The sequence below is a fragment of the Arvicanthis niloticus genome, chromosome 11, assembly GCF_011762505.2.
Source record: "Arvicanthis niloticus isolate mArvNil1 chromosome 11, mArvNil1.pat.X, whole genome shotgun sequence".
Lineage (NCBI taxonomy): Eukaryota > Metazoa > Chordata > Mammalia > Rodentia > Muridae > Arvicanthis > Arvicanthis niloticus.
This window is the reverse complement of record NC_047668.1, coordinates 43,679,209-43,698,902: the sequence shown is the minus strand read 5'-3', so window position 1 is coordinate 43,698,902 and position 19,694 is coordinate 43,679,209. Positions and strand designations below refer to the sequence as shown.

The window sequence follows — 19,694 nt, the reverse complement described above, 5'->3', positions numbered from 1 at the left end:
TCCTACAACAAGTCACCCTGCATTTGTTGTAACCTACCCACTTTTCAGATTTTCCAACCCCCTTGCCTTTCTTTCTAACTAGAGAACCTGTATCCCCTTTACCTGTTGCTTCTCCATTGGTTTGCTGGCTACAGCTTTCCCCTTGACCATCAGAGAGAGCCTCTTTTTCTGATGTCTCTCCACTGACATCACACAACTTTACCTGACCTGTTTCTAGCACACACAGGTCTCAGCACAAGGCCTCTAGGATGGTGTGCGTGTGCGTGTGCGTGTGCGTGTGCGTGTGTGTGTGTGTGTGTGTGTGTCTGTGTGCCTAGAGAAACTGTCTCTCCAGATGGAGGTTTTGTTTATTTATTTCTGAATCTTCTACATCTCAACAAAAGCATTTCAATAATTGGGATATATATTGCATAAATATATTATATATTAATTACAGAGGAAAATTTTTAATTTTATTTTTAGTGCAGTGAAAAATCTGACCTTTCTTCCCAGAAACCCATACATGTAAATGAGTAGAGTCACCTGAAACTTAGGAGCCCGCCTGCACTCTCCTTCAGAGATAAGGAATGGAACCCTGAACAGGAACAATGGAATACTCTATTGGAATACTCCTGCCCTAAACAGCAGCTCAGGCCACTCTGTGCCTATGGAGGGAAAGCAGCCCAGCTTTGTAAAAAGACTCTGATGAATAATTAAGTCACCACTTACAAGAAACTCTAATCTTAGTGCAGTTCAAGGTAAAGACAGACAGCAGCCATGGACAGCCAAGAACAACATTGCCAGAACACTCAGGACACAGGCCTCCAGCCAGACACTGTTAGGATTATTTTTTTCTAAATACTGTCGCCAAAAACGCTCAAGTCAGAAAGTCTCTGTCCCTCTGGCAACCCCAGCATATCAGTAATAATAACAATAAAAAAAATAATTAGCTATGATTTAGAATTGCCTATTAAGGGCTCAGCACTGCGAGTTTGTATTATGTTTATTTTAAACATTACCATCTCTCCATGAAATCTACATAGCATTATTACAGCAAAAGAAATGAAGAGGTTAAACTAGTTAAGTCACACTGTTAATAAGAATCAACTCCTAAACAGGATATTGCCTGTCTATGCACTTTTATTTACCACCCCTTTGCATTTCTTTTTGCCTAGAGAAACTGTCTCTCCAGATGGAGGTTTTGTTTATTTATTTCTGAATCTTCTACATCTCAACAAAAGCATTTCAATAATTTGGATATATATTGCATAAATATATTATATATTAATTACAGAGGAACTTTTTTTTATTTTATTTTTAGTGCAGTGAAAAATCTGACCTTTCTTCCCAGAAACCCATACATGTAAATGAGTTTTTCATAAAAGGCTATATTCTAGATGAATTTTAGAAATCCACTTGTGATTCAGGTGACTGAAAGCATTTGTGTAAATGTAAAGCATTGTGTCTTCTTCTATAAGAAGCTCAAGGATCGGCCTACGCCTTTCCTTCACAATTTCTATATATACTGTTGGTACAGGAGGGCCTACTGGTCAACCTTCTACTCTGCATTGGAGCAGAGCAGACTCAGAAGGGACACTGCCAGCTATCACAAATGGCTCTGGGTTGCTTAAGCTTTGTTCCACTGATAGTTGAGATATTTTTACCTCTGCCATTTTCTGTGTTTTGTCTAACTGTCCAGAGAACAGATAGAAGTCCTTGCAAGTGTCACAGTTTTGGTTTGTTGTACTGATGACTGGAACAAGATGATAGTAACATGACTTTTCACCAAGTCTTAGAACACCTTGTTCTCCTGTGGCTCCTACTGCCACTCTGCACAGGTCCCTCTAGATATGATGACTGAATCAGTATAGCAACTCAGAGTCAGAGTGAAGGTGATGGTCATGGCTGAATAAATGTTCCCTAAACAGAAGGCTATAGGGAGAAGGGCTTGGTAGGAATTCCTATGAAGCTATGACACTGACAGACCACAGACTCCTTGACTTTAGTCCCTTAAAGAATCTGATGTCTCACATTAGGAGATGATATGTGATAATATGGTTTAGGAAGTCATTTTGCAGTATGGGAACTTTTTGACTTCAAGAACTGAGACCATTTTGCAAATTTCCTTCAGATTCCTTGGAATTTGTTGACAGGAAGTTTGTGAGGAAAGGCTGTTTTAAATCAAATACACTCTCTGAGAGATTCCCTAATTAGAAAGTGTATTTGTGATAGAAAATGAGCGTGTGTGTGTGTGTGTGTGTGTGTGTGTGTGTGTGTGTGTGTGTGTGTATCTGGGTGTGTATGCATATATGTAGAAAGTAGAGGACAATCTTATCTATCATGCTCAGAAATACTGTCCACAGAGAGAACACAATACAAACCAGAAACTATATTTTGATTATTTTATATTTTGTATAGTAGCATGAAAAGGGGCCCTAAACAGCTAATTTTGACCAATACTTTTTTGTTCTTTTGTATACAATCTGCCCCTCCCCCAACTCTCCTCCTGGTCCTAACAGGAAATATTCATAGATTTAATTAAAATAAAAACTCTTGGCAGTTGTCATTTTTACAGACACATCAAACATCGAAAGTTTTAAAACCACATTACAAAGAGACATTTTGACTTGAAAAAAAAATAAAGAAATCTGAAAAAGCCATTTTTTAAACACGGAATGAATGATTCAGATGGCTTGCTTTCTATTTCTTAATACCTTTTAGCTGTACTTCCATAGTGACATGTAAGTAAGATAGATGTGATAGAGAGGAGACAATATCCAAAAGCCCGAGTGCTAACCTACAACATCATTCTAAAATGTGTGAGGCTGGATAAATGCATGTGGTGGTCCCAGGCAACATCATTAGATAGTTGGAGCTCATTGTCGTTCTTCTTTCTCAAGCCTTCTGCCCAGTGCAGGTGATATGGCACCTTCTGAAAAGTGGCTTGATACAGTCCTAGGCTTAGAGGTAAACCATAATTTTCTGCTCAGAGTTACCAGAAGCCAGTGATAGAGGCAGGGCTATCTCTCCACTCTGCATTTCAATGTCCTCATGCACTGAAGGCAGATAGTTGACAACAAGAGCAGTCTCTCTAAAATATTTTCAGATTCTAATAATATATCTTTGGAGGGATATTTAAAAAATAATGAACTAACAATCGGCTTCGATATACTATTATATAATTGCTAAGTTGCTTTCTCATCCAAATTCCTACTTTATGCTATTTTCATTATATACACATTATGGCAATTGTGGTTGAACAGCCTAGAGAAATATTGACTGCTGTGTGTACCATGTAGCTTTGGTAAATTGCCTAATCTGTCCATGCCTCAGAGTACTGATGATTAAGTAAGGTTAAGGTATGCTCAGAGACTAGAATAAATTCTGGCCTATGATACACACCTAGAATAATTATCAAAAGCTGATCACTTTTCTTGTGGTTGTATGTTTGCTTGCCTGTGTTCCTCCTAGATTCTGACCTTAGTGTAGACAAGGATCTTGACTGGCTCATTGCCTTTTTCCAGCCTCTAACAAGGTAATATCTAGGACATAATCACTCAACAGAGGGCCAATAAATAGATGTTCTGGCCTGAATCACTCACTCAATTTTTATTCAGCCCCATTTTAGACAGTAAAACAGTAAGATTGTCTTTGGACTTTAGTTAATTGGTTGAGTTTCAGGGGCCTTGTATATCCCCATATTGTTTGATTTAACTTGTGTGGTAATGATGTTAAGAGTCAATTCCTCATCTAGCTAATCATTCTACAGTTTGGGCTTTAGAAAGACAATCCCAGATGGCCATATTCTAAAGCAGAGCCCTTATTCAGTAGAACCCCTACATCCAGTAGAGCAGGCTAGTGACAAATTGTTTTTGTGGTGTCAAGTAAGATGGATTTTCTAGAATACTGTTGCTTGGGAGTGACAGAAATTGCTTCCATAGATAGAGAACTGTAGAAATATGTGTCTGCTGTCCATATACTTCAGGAAATCCCTGTGTACATCCTAAACCACCTACAAAGACACTACCTGCAGATGTTTCTTTTAAGCAAGTGCTTGGGGAATGGTTTTTAATTGTATCTTTGTGACAATATCCAACAAACACTCATTAGCACATAAATTAGGTGGTCTTGTTTTTTTCCATTTTAAATGAGCATGTCATCTAGAATACAGTTGGCCACAAAAAAAAAAAATCAAAAAGTCAGCTCAAGTGTGTGTGTGTGTGTGTGTGTGTGTGTGTGTGTGTGTGTGTGTCCAAAAGGAAAATGTCAGGGGCTATTCCTTAGGCACTGTTCATCTTCTTGAGACAGGACCACTCACTTGCCTAAAACCCACCAGTTTAACTACAGAGAATGATCATCAACCAGCAGAGATTTGCCCATCTCTGGCTTGCCAGTGGTAGAGTTACAGGTGCACAGCCCACACCCTGCTTTTTAAAGGTGGGTTTTTTAATTTTGAGTCTTTGTGCTTGCAAACAAGCTTAAGCTCTTCAAAGGAGACAACAGGCCTGATAAGCTGCTGACAATGCCAGGCCTGGTTCACACCCATCTATTTGTGTTCCTTTAAGAGGCTTCAGTTGTTTGGTTTTTGCAAAATCTGGAGTGAGGATCAAGCACAAGGGTTTACTCTTGCAAGGCAAGTACCCCATGGTGCTCCATTTAGAGCCAGTATTTTTCTTTTTGTGATTTATAAATGTTTTGCTTAACATATAACATTAGTACCTATCTACAAGGTACAAAATTATAACAATACATACATACATACATTATATATATATACACACAATATGTACACATTATATATATATACACAATGTGTGTGTGTGTGTGTGTGTGTGTGTGTGTGTGTGTGTGTGTGTGTGAATGCACATGTGTATAATGTGTAGTGATCAGACTAGGGTAGTTAATATTTCCATATCTTCAAATATCGACATTTCTGCGTTGAACCCCTTCACATGCTTCTCTAACTATTTGAAGTGTGTCATCAGTGAATTCCATATATAATGTGCTCCTGTGTATACAGAATGCTACAGCTAATTTTCCTCAACTGCATTTTCTATTATCCTCTGTGTCCACGTGACCCTGTCTTCACTCTACTCACCTCTATTTCAGAAGGCGAGAACTTCCCAGTAACAATTTCATGTTTTTATGATGGCTATCACATGCAAAAGTCACATGTTCACTTGTAACATGTACCCTCTGCAAAGGGCAAGGTCCTACAGCAATCACTGGAATCCTCAAAAGGCCTCCAGAGTCACTATGACAAGATCTCTGGGGTCAGTGCCTGCTCTGGGTTTTGTTTTGTGACTGTACCAGAAATTTAACCTATAGCCTCATAGACCATCAGGGAGTTGCATCCCCTGTTCAAGCTCTGAGCTATTTGTTATTATTCTTGATTCTGCCCTATATTCTCTGTCATTGCCCATTCACTTGGCAAATGCATATGGAACCTTCCCTGTAAGGCACTACTAATATGAAATAGGAATCTTATTGAATGAGGTAGAAATAGACTTTACATATGCTGTCCTCTATATAATATAGATAAACAGGTTAAGAAGATGGCGACATAATTACATATACAAAACCATAATGCCTGTCACTTATAAAGACCAGCACCAGGAATACTCCAGATGCATTTGATTCAATCTCAAAATATTCTTACATGGTAAGTGTGTTTGTCTGTGTTAGGGAGAGTGAAAGTTTGTTATGACACACAACAAACCAGTATGGAAGGCTAAATGCTAATTATTGTTTGTTTGCTTTTTATTTGATGTATGTCTTGCCCTCCACACAAAGACAGGCAAGCTAGCCTCCTCTTAAAGGAATTATGAGTCCCATGTCTGATGATGTTAGAATCAGCCAGCTGCTTATTAATTCCATTCTAAGAATTTAGTTAAAGCTTTAACACTTTTTGGTTAAGCATGATGTACTTGGAAGTACCTACATTAAACAATTCTCCAAAAAGCAGCAATGGCCATGGCTGTAGATATTGTATTTTTCCTGTTTAGAAATTGATTAAATTTGTTGTTTGACAAACATATATATATATATATATATATATATATATATATATATATATATATGTATGTTTATATATATATTACATTCTGATTACTCTCACCCATTACTGTGTATTATCTCCCTCCACCTGTGGTATCTTCTCTCCCTCCAAGTCTGCTTCCCACATTTACTCTGTTTTCTGACTCACTAATTTTGCTCATGGCCCTCTGTGTGGCTGCACATTTGGAGATAGCCACAGGAAGCTGGTTGGTTCACTGTTGGAATGACAACTGAAAGCAATGTCTGAACTTCCCCAAGAATCCATCAGTTGCCAATAATTCACTAGAGACAGTTAAGGTTCCAGGAGCTCATCCTAGGTCTCGTCTGTGATTGGCTGTTGACAGGCCCAGTCTTGTGCAGGAAACTGCAGCTGCTGTGAGATTATGTCTGCAAAGGCTGTGTCATGCCCTGAAGATAGCCGTGTACAGCCCTTCTCTTTAGCTTCTGGCTCTTACATTCTTTCCCCTCCCTCTTCCACAACATTCTCTGAACCTTAGACTGGGTAGTTTATAAATGTTTAGGGCTCAACCATTAATTCATTTCTGCACTTTAAGCAGTCACGAGTGACTCCCTTGACTTTGGCTTCTAGGAAAAAACTTCTATGACTTTGTCTTCTAGGACACAATTCTAGGGAGTGAGATGTCGCATTTTTTGAATCAGTCTTCCTGTGGCAAACATTTAGATTAGATGACTAATTCACCCATTTGAACTTCTCTCTCTAGTAGCATGAGGGGTTTGTGTTTGTTTATTCAATCACAATTTATTTTTGCAATGGCAATTTAAGTAGGGACAGAGTTTGCTGAGACCTACCTGGGCTCCTCCATTTTTAACTCAGAATTTAACTGCTTTTCCCAGAGAAGTGGATCATTGCTTCTCCATAGCAACTCACCATAGGATATATGTTTACTTTCTAACTGGCATGCCTCAGAAGTGTCCAGGGAGCCTGACTTCACACTCCTTTGATATTGAAATTACATCAACCTGTTAGGCCATTGGACTTCTGTAGGGTAGAGAGGATTGGGCTCTCTTCCTCTCATCTTCAGAATATTTGACCAGAGTCAAGCACTTTTCCTCATGGTTTCTTGACTTATAAGAGGCAGGGTGGGCTATGGGTCCAACTGCACTATACTTTGTGTAGACTTAATGCTTTGTGACTTTTGAATGCCAAACAATAATCTCCTTTACCTTGTTTATTAATTATTTTGTCTTAGACTCACTGTGTGACTGAGTCTGGTGACCTTAAATGTCTGCCCTTTCTTCCTTTACCTCAAGTGTTGGTGCTGAATGCATGTACCACCACATCTGGCATTGTATGCATGTACCAACATATATGGCATTACATGCATGTACACCACATCTGGTGTTATGTGGTGCTTGTAATCAAACTCATGATTCCTTGCATCTTACACAAGCACTGTACCCTCTGAGATATATCCCCACCCCACTTTTGCCTTTTATTGATTTCAAACATAAAGAGCAGCCCATATATCCTCTATTGGTGTGTTGGGTAGAATAATTATAAGTTAAGCGTCAAAATACTAAGCAATGTATAAGACTCTGTACACTGGGTCTCTCCTCATTGTCTTCTGTAGTCCATTAAATTCAGCCTTCATTTTGTACAGAAAGGTAATGTTATTAACCCGAGGCCCCACAGTAACCACAGTGACTGAATTGTTAACCCTGGTTATCTGCCTGTGCACAGCTTCTCCTAACAGTGGCTGGCCGCAAACATTTGTTCAGTTAAGCTAGGAGAATTTATCATCTTGTAGGCCTTAAAAATGTATTTATCTACGTCTGTCTCCCATGTGGGAGCCGAAGGGTGTCTAGAAACGGGGAAGCTTGAAGAAGTTCAAAGGGAAGATAATTGTGTTTTCAGGTTGCTGAGAAGGAAGTGCTCCTCAGTAAATCACAATGATTTTATCCTCCTGAAATAGAACCTGGCAGCCCAGTATCCATGGGAATGTATATTTACGTCACAATGGAGCCCTGGTTCTGGATCCTGAATGCTTAGGCCTTGATGTCCAGCCATTCAACAGCACAGCCACCAAGGTACTAACAGTTTTCATTGGGCAAGTTGCGTAACCTCTTCAAGACTTTCTCTTCTCCTATTTAAAATCGATGACTATTTTTATGTTGAACAACTCAGGACTTCCAGCTTCTCAGCAGCCATGCAGGTGGCTTCTCTCATTTCTCAATGAGTGCACACACTGTACATTCAGTGGTTTTACTACACAGCGTTTCATAAAGGTTAAATTGTCAACAAAGGAAACCAATGTGAACAACGTGGGGACTAGAAACACAAGCCTTCCATTATTCTTCAATATTGTATCATTAACATAGACGTCTTTAAACTGAAAATTTATTGGATGAGGAAGGACACATGTTCACGGTGCACATGTATAGAGGTCAAAAACAACCTCCATCATATAGGTTCTAGGGCTAGTTTGGGTCTTAGGCTTGAAGGCAAGTGCCTTTACTCACCAAACTACCCTGCCAGCCCTAACATCATATACAGATGATATTCCATGGTTTGGGATTAGCATTACCTGATAAATGTACATGTGATGTCATTAGATTCATATGCGTTCACACATTAGATACTGGACACAAAATTTGACTGCTTTAAATCTAGTATCTGATCCTGTGGTCTTTCTCATGTATTTTTTTCTTTTTCTTTTTTCTTCTTTGTTTTCAAAAGGAAACTTTACCAGATAATAAATACTCGCTGCTGTTTGTAATTAGTCGAGGGGGTGGGGAGAGAAAAACCATGTGTCCTGGTAAATTAATTCTGATGTTTGGTTTATATACTCAAGGCTCTATATGGACGGGAACCACTACCTTTTCAGAAATATATATATATATATATATATATATATATATATACATATATATATACATATATATCACATAAAACTAAAGTTAAATAAATTTATTTTATTTTTATTTTTTTATAGTGGCTACAGTGGCAAGAAATAAAGAAAATGTTCAAAGTCCAGAGATTAGAAGAATCACAAGTACAGACTGATGTTTAGTCCAGCAGTGTTTTCCAGTCTTTAGTGGACTGGTACCTGGTTATGGCTGGCCTCACACATGCATCAGAATAAGAAAACAGAGCCTATCATAATAGCAACTGCCAATCTTTGCATGGGTGGATTAAGAAGAAGGACCCATAGAGAGATGGTGTGGAAGAACATTATGAAACCTTCTTGGCTTTGAGTGCCCACAGAGACATCAGATACAGCTTAATTTTAGAACATATGTTTACCATGGGTGAGGTCCTGGGTTCTGTCCTCACCACTGCAAATAGAGAAAAAAGTCTCAGGATGCTTCCCAAATCACTTCCTGGCATGTGGTAACACATTTTTCACATCTGGAGAGCCTTAGCATTTAACCTGTATAACATGAACCCTTCTTGTTTGACCTCAAACTCTACCTTAGTGTAACAGTCAAGTCTTTTGATCTTTACTCTGTGTCCTAGGGACCAACACAAGGTGATATAGTTATACTATTTATTAGTACATGGGCAAGGATCTTCCTTAGAGCCCAAGGATAATGAATAGGATAGTAATAATTTATGATAATGATAAGGATAATGAATTTTCACAGTCAAGATACTTATGAGAAGATTCCACAGCAGGGGCTGTGGAGAAAGATGAGCTGATGACATTCTTACCACAGGAGCATAAGTACCTGAGCTCAAGTCATCATCGCTGACATAAAAAATGCCAATACCATAAAAGCAAAGAAAGAGAAAGAGGGATGGAATAGGGGCTAATGGGGGGAAGGGCAGGGAAGGGGATAACATCTGAAATGTAAATAAATAAAATATCGAATTAAAAAATGCCAATACAGTGGTGTGTCTATGTGAACACTACTCTGGGAAGGCAGAGGCAGAAGGATGCCTTGGAATTAATGGCCAGCCAGTCTAGCAGAACCAATGAGCTCCAGAGTCACTGAGTGACCCTGTCTCAAAAAATAAAATGAAGAGTAATTAAGGAAGACTCCAGAATTGCCTCTGTGCACCCACATGCCTATATTCCCACAGATATATAAAGTTACATAAACATATACAACGAAAATTAAATTAAAACTAAAAAAAAAAAAAAAAAGGAAATTTCCATATAATCAAAAGAATGTCCTGATGAGATGGAGAGGCAGCTCGGCCTCTGGCACACTTCATAAGGACAGGACTTACTTGGAGGCACCACAAACTATAAATGAGAAACCAATACCTACTAGGTAGTTTTAATGTGGCCTACTCCCCCATAGTCTTGTATACTGGGGAACTTATTGCCAGCTGATGGGCTTTGGGGAGGTGAGAGCTCTAATCTTACACATAATTTGATCTCCCAATAGACTCATGATGCTGTACCCTTTTTAGGAGATAGGAAGCAGTATGAGGAACCTAGTCAGAGGGATTACCTTGCAGGAACATGTCATGAGAGCTTCCCCTTGCTATAGCCCACGTCTGTATTCCTTTCTCAGCCTTCTGTTAACCATAGTGGGAGACACTTGCCCCACAACTCCCTCCCAGATATGATGGACTAAATCTATGAAATTGTCCACAAGCTAATCTTCCCTCTTTTTCAGTTCTACAGTGAAGAGATAGCTAACAGGTAGTTTGCTGGTTGCAACATTTAAAGAATAGAACCTATCATCGCCAATAGATAGAAGACTGGGTGGGATGCATCAACATCAACAAAAATGGGCTTCAGGACAAACTTTACCCTTTACCTTTAGAAGGGTAAATTGAGGCCCTCTAAAAATAACAGCTGTGACAGTCCTAAACGGACAGATTTGTATCTAATAACAGAACGAAAAGTCTGACTATGCAAATTTAAGTAATAGCTTGTGTTTATAAGACTATTTTCTCAGTAATCAGTAAACATACAAAGAGAAAATGAGACAGGCTATGAAGGGCTGAATGAAATCACTGCACATCTGAATTAAAGTTATTACTACTGGGTAGACATGCATCAAGGTATGTAAAAAATTAAATGAGACACGCCATTTTCTTGGTTGTGAGTTAAACTTCAACAAATGTGGAATATTAAATACCATAAGGTATATTTCTGAACTGTGTGTTTCTTTTGTTAGGGCTGTCATAACAAAATGCTGCACACTAGGGGTCTTAAGCAACAGATGTTTGTTATTCCGATTCTGAAGGCTTGAAGTTCAAGGTCATCATGCTGGTAAGTTTCTTGTAAAGCCCAGTTCTCTGGTTCATAGACAGCTGCCTTGTTTGTCTCTTCACCTCTCCCTGGTCCTTCCTTTGTTGAGGTTAAGTGTCTACTAATCCCTTGTCATTGTAAAGACTCCAGCAATAGGGGATTGGCCCTGTTCTGATGACCCCATAACTTAATTACCACTTTAAAAGCCCTATCTCCAAAAGTAGTCACACTTTGAGGTACCGAGCAAATGCTGGAAACTTAGAACATTTTGGGAACACTATTTAGTTAAAAATCAGATGAAATTGAAAACTATGAAAATGAGAATAAAACCCATAAACATCAGAAATTGCACAAGACATACAGATTCAAGACACAATTACAAGTTGAATAAAATATTTCTGGTTGAATGAAATTGAAATTAAAACACCCCACACTGTTGTAGGATACAGAAAAAAAATGATGCCTTCTGAAAGGCTAGTGGCATCAAACATCTTACAGAGGCAAACATGAAGTTCTGAATCAATCAGCTAAGATTTTATTTAAAAGAAGAGAAGACAAGGTCAAGAAAGGACAAGACAAGCAAAGAGGTGGTCAAGAGCAGCCAACCCCAGAATCAGACACAGGAAAACAGTGAAAAGAAATAATAAAGCAAAAAGACAGTTCTGTGGATAGAGAAATAAAGCAGCGATAACTGTAACAAGACATACACATGTACACACACAATGAGAAGAAGGGAGTGGTCGAGAGGGAGACAGAAAGAGAGATTATCAATGTCATTAACCTGTCCATATACATCAAAGGGATAATATGCTTACATGAACTCACATTATATGTATGTTATTTATACGCACCTATCCACTTACATGCACAACTGTGTTAACTGTGTTACTGTTATACGTGCCCCTTGAAAATAGACATGTGTACAAGATGTACATATGCATATCTTCACAAATTTTTGGCATATATTGGGCAACCTAGATGGAAGCCCAGCTCTCAGAAAAGACTAAAATAATTGAAACAAGGCCAAGATTGAACTAATAATCAGAATAATCTAAAAAGTATTATGAGGTGGTTAACAGTTTAAAACAAAACAACCACCCAATATTCAGAGTCTTAATCATATCTGTTCTATAAAATCTCTTCCAAAGAATAAAAAGATCACTTTCCAGCTATTTTTAGAAGTGCTGCATTACCTTGATGTCAATGCCAGAAGTAATATAAAAAGATACACATCACAAAGCCATTCAAATAGCCTCAATAGTATAAACTCAAAAGATATTTTTAAAACAAATCTAGTGATATGCTTTTTAAAAAGTATAGCACAAATAAAAAAAATGTTTATCCCTAGAATTGCAGAATGGTTACTATTTGTACAACTTGAACAAATGAATTAGGAATAAATGTGGCACTGGTCTGGAGAGATAGCTCAGTGGTTACAGGAGTTCCCTGCTCTTACAGAGGATGCAAATTCAGTTCTCAGCACAGATACCAAGGTGCTCCCAACTGCCTGTGACTCCAACACCAGGGAATCTGCTGCTCTCTTCTGGCCTCTTTGGACACTAGCAAGAGAGTCACACACACACACACACACACACACACACACACACACACCACACACACACACACACACACACACCACACACACACACACACACACACACACACAAACATTTTGCAAAAAGAAATGCAGATCTTATATAGGATCTGTGCTCCATATGCTAAAAACATACAAAGTTGGAGAGACATGGGTAGTAATTCTCAATGCCTGAAAATGTCAATAAATCCATCATTGATGGTTAATGTCCATGGTTAAGTTGATGGGATTTAAAATCACCAGAGAAATATCTCCAGGGTTATATGTGAAAATGTTTCCAGAATGTTGAACTAAAGAGAGAAAAAAAAAAAAATGCGTCCTGAATGAGGGCAACACCATCCATGGACTGGGTTCCCAGACCAAATAAAGAGAAAGGGAGTTGAGTACCAGCATTCCTGTTTCTCGGCTTCCTAACTACGGATGTAATGATACTGCTTCCTTACTACGGTGTAATCAGCTGCTTCACACTTCAGTTACCATGCCTTATCTGCCATGACGGACTATCTCTGCAAACAGTAAGCCAAAATAAGACTTTCTTAGTTAGCTTTTGTTGTGTATTTTGTCACAACAAAAGAAGTGATAAATGCAAGTTACTGATTACAGCCCAGGTGACTGTAGTGTTAATTATCAACTTTTTTAAAAAGGAAGAAAAGTACCCCAGAAAATGGGTGCCTGAAGATGTCTGTGGGAGATGAACTTGATTAAATTACCTGAAGTGGGAAGATTCTCCCACCGTGGGCAGCATCATCCCCCAGGTGGGGGCTTCTAGCCTGTATAAGAGTGGAGAAAATGAACTAATCACCTTTCACTACCATTCATGCATCTATCACTGCTTTCTGTGATGACAGATGCTATGTGACCCAGGTCCTCGAAGGCTGCTGCTGTGCCTCCCCAACTGTGATGGATCATAACCTAAAACTGTAAGTAGCAGAAAAAGAAACCAAGACATCATGTATTCATTCCAGAGGGATAAGAGTTCATCATGGCAGGTAAGCATGGCAGCAAGTGACAGATGTGGGAGTGGGAGAAGGAAGACAGAAGCACACATCTTCAAACCACAGGCGGAAAGAACAACAGTAAACTGGCAGTGGGGCAAGGCACTAAACTCGCAAAGTCTGCCCCCAGGGATGTACTTCTTTCAGCAATCTAAGCACCTGCCACGCCAAGCATCTCCCAACTCTGACCCACACAGCACCACCAATTGATAACCAAGTATTCAAATATCTGAACCTAAGGTGGGCATTCTCATTCAAATGACCACACCCAACTGATATGTAGATTTAATGGAATACCACTGAATGTTGACATCTCAGAAGGTGGTTTATTTGTTGTTGTTCTTATTCTAGTGTACATACATTCCCTGCCCAATTCCCTAAATTTATAAGGAAATACAAAGGTGCTAAAAATCAATTTGGGGGAAGAATAAGGTTGGAGTGATTACAGCACTTACTTTCAGCACATAATTCTAATGCTACGGTAGTCACACTGCTATAATAATATTGGCAACGGGAGACACAGATCAATGGAGTGGACCACAGAAGCCAGAAATAGACTGCAAATACAGCTAAGCTAATATCTGACAAAGATGCAAATTAATTCAATGGAGAAGGTGAATGTGTTTTTAAAGAAATTAGCAGGCGTGGACATCTTCACGTAAACCCATGAAGTTTGTCATAAACAGGCTGTCTTATTCTAGGATAATGATTCAAAGTCGATCATAGCTCCAACTGTAATTAATTCACAAGCTATAAAAATCTTTAGAATAAAATGAAAGTTCCAAGTAGGCTCAAACAAAACCCAAAATACAGCCCATTAAAGAAAAAACATAATTAATTGGATCACGTCAAAATTTGAGGATTTTCTCTGTAAAAAGAACAGAAACAAAGACAGACTAATAATATTTGAAGGTTACAGATATCCAACAAGGTTTATGTGCTTATGATTACCATTTGAATAATTCTCAAAACCTCAACAATAAGAACACCATCCAAATTTACAAACCTAGGTGAAAGACATGCACAGACATGTTAACAAAGATGCATGAGGAAGCAAAGAAATACATGAGCTACATGTTCCGTAGCGCCAGTCATCAGAAGAAAGTAAGAGCAAACTGTATTTAATTGTGATTTGTGCACATATTAGTATTGTTGAGTTAATTGGCAGCCAAGACTGGTGGCATAGGGCTTTCATCACAGATACTGGAAAGGCTGACGAAAGGATCATCAGTTCAAAGCTCACCCACTTACACAGTGAGCTCATGGCCAACTTGAACAAATTGACTAGACTTTGTCTTACATAGTAAAAAGAGGTCTCGCCATGCAGCTCAGTCCTACAGCACTGGACTGTGCACAAGTCTGTAAGCACACGCGTACAGTACCATATGCTGATGAATCGGAAGAGGATCTGGAATGCTCATTTGTCACTTTTGAGTATGTACAACCAGGTAGCCCTTCTAGGAAACATTTTAGCAACGCCCACAAAATTAAATTTAACAAGAGCTACAGAAACCTTACCTCTAGGCATTTACCCTCATAAGGTACACACCAGATTTTGATTGCAGTCCTATTCAGGACTAGCCAAAGGTTTAAAGAATCCAAATGTCTTTCTCTGGATAAGGACACAAACTGCTGTTCTTGGGTCAGTTCATGACCAGTGACTACCAGTTACCACAAGCCTAGCTGCTTAGAGCCATACAGACTTATCAGTATACAGCTGTGGAGGTCAGGAGTCAGAAACCAGAATGCTCTCAGGACAGCCTCCTTCCTGGAAAGTACAGAGTAAACCACATTTCTCTAGATTTTCATTTTCTAAAGGTCTTTTGTGTTCCTTGGTCCCTAGTCTTTATCCTCAAAACACACCACTCCGGCCTCTTCTTCTGTTGCTACAACTCCTTTCTGACTCCAGCCCTCCTTCTCATAAGGATGTAGGTGGCATCTGACCCACATGGATCCTAAGAAGTCCCATTGTTGTGTAAGGTGACACAATCATAGGCATTGAGGACTATGATGAATCCACTGTTGGGGCCAATATCTTTTCTGCAACATGCACTCATGCTGTAGGATACTATCGACCACCATAATAGAGGACACTTAGACAAGGGTAGTAATGTAGGTGAACTTTGAACTCACTATGCTTAATGCTTAAGAACCCAACATCTAAAGTCATGTACTCTGTGTGTCTGAGTACCCGACTTTCTCAAAAAGGCAAATTCTCCTGTTGGAGAACAGGTCTGTTGATGCCAAGGATGAGAGGGAAAAGTTATAATGAGGTAACATCAAGCAGCTGAGGAAGGGCATGGATGTGTTCTGGCCTCTCAGTGTGCTCAGTGAGTGCATGAATCGGTACCCAAGTTACATCTCTTAGAACTCTACTTCAAAATAAAATTAACACTCAAAGTTGACTTTGCTCTATGTTTCAGATATATAAAGAGAAACAATGAGAAAATACTTCATTAAAATAAAAACCTTTATTCTTCCAACCCTCAGTGGTGTAGTTTTTGTATAACTGTAGGAGGAAGGTATTAGTACAAGAAGTCTGGGAATCAACACCCTACACTTTTCTGCTGGGGTACTTGACAAAGATATTGTGCTACTTACCCTCATCTCCCACACCCTCAAGGATAGAATATTCTCCTCTAGAAGGTCTAGAGCCTCCCAAAGCCCCAAAAAATAGCACTGGTAGGGGGATAGTGAGGCTGGTCTGCCTCTTGACACTGAGCCACTGAAAAGATGCTCAAAACAATGGTTTCTAACATTTTATTTAGTACTGTAAATATATATATATATATATATGTGTGTGTGTGTGTGTGTGTGTGTGTGTGTATGATGTATATGTATATGATGTATATGTATGTGTATACATACATATATACATCTTTGGCTTTGTTTAACTTTCTCACTGAACTCCATTTTTCTTTTAGGAAGCAGATAGATGCCAAAACCAACAAAAAATGGATTACCGGAGCCCTAGGAAGATGACCCTGGAGACAGTACCATCTCCTGGAAAATTCTCTGCCAGAGTTTATGAGACATGTGTAAATATACTGGGATGATGCTGCCAGTGACCTTTACACTGTTTGCATTTCAGGAAGATTCCAAGCAGAGTTTCTATCCTGGCAGATACTTGGGATTCTAGACTTTAGCTGGGAAAAATAAAATCTAAACCATCTGAGTTGAAGTTCAGAAGTGACAATGCAGGGAATCTGGCTACCTTCTCCTCCCCGAGTGGGCCCTGGGCCCTAGAAATTGTGTCCAGTGCTTCCCGCATGGGTCATGTGGCTCCAGCAACTTTCACAGGCAAGAATTGCCAAGGAAGGAACACAGAATTTGAAGTCTCATATTCTGTGAGAGTGAAAACTTCTCATGTGTATTGTTATGTCAGGCAGGCTGGAACAGATTTTCCACCAAGAGCAACAATATTATAGGTACTGAATACATCCCAAATTCTCTCGACACGAGTAAACCAAGAGTCCAACCCAGGCTTCACAAGCTCAGTATGCCAAGGCCTTTCCATGTCACCAGGCAGGTTCTTCTGCTACCTCCTGTTCTAGAGTCTCTCCACCATATCTGCCTAGAGATCCCCTTTCCCTGAAGTCAGAATGTGACCTCCATCTAACCTACAAAGATGAGGGACTGATTGTTCTGTCTTAGGGTTTTTCTGTCACCCATTTTAATGGCCAGGCAGAGGTGACAGAAAGAGCTACTATGGTGAATTGGCCAAGCATAGAGTATCCCCTCTCATCAGTGGGCAGGAATGTTGATCTCTCATTTCTAGATCCTTCCCAGATAGAAGGTGACTACAGCTGTGTTTTTTTTTTGTTTGTTTCTTCAATGTGTAGAAATACATTAAACTTTCCTAGGTGGGTCTAGTACAAAAAAAGGTGAGTATCACACCTTCATCTGGCCTGGCCTTCAAGGAAGTGCAGTTCCAGTGGAATCCTGCACTGCTCCTTGTGCACAGTGAGCATTCAGGCTGGTGACACCCTTTAGATGACACTTGGTGCCTCTGACAAGTCAGATTTACACAAGTCTTCCATTTTTACCAGCCTAGATGTTAACGAAGAAAAAAAGGATAAATAATTAAAAAAAAAAAGAAAGGAAGGAGGGAGGGAGTGGAAGACAGAAGGAAAAGGAAGGGAGGGAGGGACAGAGGAAGGGAGAGCAAGAAGAATGCTCTCCATATCAGACTAGACATAGAAGGAATCATTCACACACCAACAGCACTGAGAAATAGCATTTAGTCGGATTAAATAAAAGAGCAATCTCTCTGGCCCAATAAACCTCTAGCTTAGAGAATTGATTATTTTATTTCTTTCTCCCTCTTGTTTTGAGAATTGGATAACTAATTTTGAAAAGTCATTTCAAATACGGAGGACGTAGAGCTGGAGGGAAAAGCATCAGCTATCAGCCCTCAGCCTCAGGCCAGAGGAGTTGCTGCATACCTCTGAAGTGTTTACCCTGCTGTTTTCTAGATTTGATCTGTGTGTCCTTGATGGCATTGGGTGTATGAACCTGCTTGTGTACAATTCAGAGTCTGCTTCTTCCTTCAGAATAACCCATAGCTATTCCTTGTCATCATAAAGGTCAAGAAGAGATTGCAGAACTTTAGTTTGCAGGTGAGACTATACAGAAGTCTCTGTGGACATGTGAGATCACAGAAGCATGGGTGGATCAGTTGCACCATGACACTCAAAGCTCTGCAAATGCATGTTGCAGAAGTGTGCATTCTCTAGTCTGACCCATGGACTGGCTCTGTAAGATGCTCACACTGGGAAACATTAGTTGGCACGTGTGTCAGAACTTCCTCTCTTCGTATATTGTAAATATGAGGTTAGTTCAAAATTAAGTGTCTTAACAGTATATTTATAATAGATAACATTTGCCCCAACTTTTACAGTTGCTTCATGGGAAAGGAATACAATATTATTGTCACAAGAGCTATTCTTTTTATGACCTTCTACAGCTCTGAAAACTTTCAGAACAACAGAATAAAACTGTTAAGCCAAAATTCTTCTGCTAGCATTTGAAAGATGACAGTTTAGTGAGTGAAGGCATTTGCCACCAAGACTGACAACCTGAGTTCATCCTCAGGACCACATGATGGAAGGAGAGAACTGACACCTACACATTGTCCTCTGATTCTGTTTGCATGTCATAGCATATGTGCATGAGCACACACACATACACACACACACAACCAACAACAACAGATGAACAGTAAATAGCAAATAAATAAACAAATACATGAAAAATTTTAAAGGATTTTGTCTTTTACCAGTTAATATTATTCTTCAGTTGATACGTACCTCTCATAGTAAACAATTGTACAGTAGTCTGATAGATGAACAGGGTTGTGATTTTTTTAAAAATTATCCATTATAAAGGCTCAAAATTCAAGACTATACCTATAGGAGACTATGGGTTTTCTTAAGGAGTTAAATAAACTGTACAGAAATAGTGACAATTCTTTGCACATGTTTTCTGCTACAAATATTTTTTGACCTACAAGTGTTTAAGACAGTATCTCAGTTGTATCAAGATGCATAACCTGACATCCATAAGAATTTTAATTTTAGTTAAATGTTCATCCTATGATCCATACTAATGAGTAAGTAAGTAGCATTAGTATGTCCAACATAGTTTATTTTTCTTAGCATGTCATACATTCTAACACTGGGAATACTATCTTTGTTTGTCTTAGTAGAACCAATATAAAACTTCCACTCCATTAAATGAGTGGAACATCTCTATAAAATGTTGTTGGAAGAATAGTGACTTAGATAGAGAATGAGTAGGTGAATATTCAAAAATTGTTGGGGTTTGGTGTTTTAGAGCTCAGGACAGGGAGGTAACCTGAAGAAAATAGGCACATGTATATTCTAGGTTGTTGAAATT

General features: G+C 39.1%; 1 long non-coding RNA gene across 2 annotated transcripts; it reads left to right on the top strand.

Moving 5' to 3' along the window:
• Window positions 1-8,016: 8,016 nt before the first annotated feature.
• Window positions 8,017-17,158, top strand: LOC143443969 (uncharacterized). 2 transcript variants are annotated; one of them, XR_013113426.1, is made up of 4 exons: window positions 8,017-8,085; window positions 11,134-11,228; window positions 13,650-13,790; window positions 16,721-17,158. It is a non-coding gene; the product is annotated as an uncharacterized LOC143443969 (long non-coding RNA). The 2 variants fall into 2 exon arrangements; XR_013113427.1 differs by lacking the exon at window positions 13,650-13,790.
• Window positions 17,159-19,694: the final 2,536 nt, after the last annotated feature.